Source organism: Eucalyptus grandis, chromosome 7, assembly GCF_016545825.1.
Source record: "Eucalyptus grandis isolate ANBG69807.140 chromosome 7, ASM1654582v1, whole genome shotgun sequence".
Classification (NCBI taxonomy): domain Eukaryota; kingdom Viridiplantae; phylum Streptophyta; class Magnoliopsida; order Myrtales; family Myrtaceae; genus Eucalyptus; species Eucalyptus grandis.
In genome coordinates this window covers 13,521,857-13,524,716 of record NC_052618.1, presented here as the reverse complement: position 1 = coordinate 13,524,716, position 2,860 = coordinate 13,521,857, and positions in this window count along the sequence as shown.

Genomic DNA, 2,860 nt, shown 5'->3' with positions numbered 1-2,860 from the left:
CAAGGGTGTCATTTTCTTCATGTTCAGTTTCAAAAACTCTTAACTGAGAGACTGGTATAAATAGGAAGAAAACTCAAGCAAAGAACGGGGGTATCACTTTTGTTTATGCAAAGGAAAGGCACCAATAATAGCAGCCACCCACATGTGCAAGAACCAAAGGAAGAGAGAATGAAGTACAAGCATATATAGTAGATACCCACCATGAGGACCAACTTGTTGGAAGGCAGAAAGTAACATCTAGAGAATGGTGGAATCATACAGGAATAAACAAGGAAGAAAAACCAAAATTTGATAAATTGCAAGCAGTAATGTGCCACAAAAAATTCAAGAGCAACCATTCAGCGATTCCTAAAAATATTGAAGCATGCAACACTGCAGTTGTATCAACGCGGTAGAAGACGGCATTTCGATCCAGCCAAAATAGGAAGAGAAAACAAAAAAAAGAGTATGTCCACACAGTTCATGTAACATAAGAAGAGACATTAATCAGAAACGGGGATACGAACAAAATGACAGAAAACAATCATAATGAAGAAATTTAAAGTGATATGGAAAGAAACGAAAATTGTAGATACGCTAGCGAATGTCCGTTCATCGCATTCTACTTTAGCTTGATAGATGTCAAAATGAGAACACCAAGAAGTGCTACAACACCACCTTTGAGAAGCAACTGCATCCTCTATCTTAGTACTAGTGAAAAATCTGGGATTGCACGCAAGTTAAAATTACAGACTTTTCAACCACCAATTAAAAGATAGAGCTTTTCCAAGTAATTTCTCAAAACACCCAATAGAAAAAAGGACCATTTTACACTGTCATTTCTTCTATTTTCTCCTGTACCAAGAGCATCCCAAATAATAGGAGAGATTACAGCTTACACTGTGGTTGTTTGGCTTGCCTAGATTTCACACTACAATAATCGACTCTTGATTTCTTCGACCAAGAAAAAAAAAATCAACTCTTGATTTCACCTAAAAAAATCTGATCTCCTCCCTTTGCCTGCAGCAGAAACTACAATAGTTAAAGATGGAACTACAATAGTTAGAAATGGATACATGAGAAACTCATCTCTCTGACAAACAAATTAAAAAAATTAACAGTTATCTATGATTCTAAAGCAAAAGCGGACTGCGTAGTCCTGCATCAAATGATTTCAGATATTTATTCTCGAAAGTTTTCAACTCAACCTTCAAAGTTTTCAGCTCAACCTTCAAAGACCGAGCCAAAATGGCCTCGAAAGATTGCATAACGCTCATTTAACAGGTTTTCATTCAACTGAAGACGGGAAGAAGGCGGTGATTGCAGCTACGAGTAGCAGCCAAGTTGAAGGGGAAAAGGAGAGGGATTGATGGGAATTTTGTGGAAGTTTGATCGGATGAGGCTAGGCGTTCAAATTTGTTAAAAGAGAACAACAGATGAGGAATCAATTATTGACGACCGGATTATATAGCGCATTTTTACAATCGGGTCATTGAATTTCGATTTCAATTATCAAATGAACTTCAGAATTTGTAACAGATCAAAACCCAAGCAAACCATGGCCAATTCATGGATGTATTTAGAAATTTTTCCTAGTGGGGGCGAACTTCGTAAATAATTATTATTTTAGTAAACAAACGATGCTCTTGAACTCAATAATATGAGATGAAAATAACAGTTGCGTCGGTTTGGTTTGTTTATGGCAACTAGATTTTCATGATTCTGCAATTGCTTATTGAGGTTCATTAATTTGCGGGGGCAAATTGAAATGAAAATAGTCATTATGGACTCAGTTATATAAATCTTTAGAAAATCCGATGGGGATAAAAGAGGATTTAAATACTCATGATAAATTTAGCTTGCTCCCAATCGGGTTACGCCTTGAGAACCTCCCCTCGTAACATAGGGCCATGTAACCCAAATGAGATGGAGAGTTTCGACCTGAGTTGGAGTGAATGAATCACTACCCTCTCTTTTTTTAAACTTATATTTTTTTTTATTGGTTTTTTCTTAGTGGAGACTCATATGATGTCATGTCGTCGTTATAGCATTTTTAATCAGATATGTAAGACTGCTATGTAAATATTGTGTAGAAAATTGTTCGAAAAGTCTTCATAATTCATTGATTACATATGGGAAAAAATGATGTTAATGTATCGGGCGATTGAAATTAAAGTTTAGTGACTTGATTGTACAAAGTGACTACGTTTGACATTTACCCCACTTACGGAAAAATCTCATTTGCACACCAATTTGGTATATCAATTGTTTATACCCAGCACTTTCCGCACCATCGACTACATCGACCATCAAGTACAATGCAACTCTAAGATATTCCCACATTAAAAGTGAGGGATTATTACATTCTAGATGGATTCCATATTGAACATGAAACTAGCTTAGCACGAAAAATATTGAGACAAAGTGAAGTTATTTGATGAAATGCGAAAATTTAAGTTTCGAGGTTTATTGGAGTTGAGATTTTTTACTCTTGGAGTCCTTAGTGGGAGAAAAAAAAAGAATCAAAACGAAAACTAAATCTTCAAAGCCGACGTCGTGATACGTGAGACGAAGAAATCAACTAGAATAAACTTTATTGTTTACGCAGCACTGGGGCCAGATCCAACTCCAAGATCGTAGAATTAGGTACCGGAAATACTCATTTTTATATTGATGAAGTGTTTCCCACGAAGGATGGTAGGACCCCTGGACAGAAGCAGCTTTTTCCTTCCTTTTTATGGTGGTAAGGACCGTGCGACCGATGTCAACAAAAATCCGTAGGACTAATTAAGGCAAATAGTGCAGATAAACTATTGAAAGGTATTAAGCACATTTATGCAAGACATTGTTTAAATTAGGATTTACTCCTGCTTTACTTTAA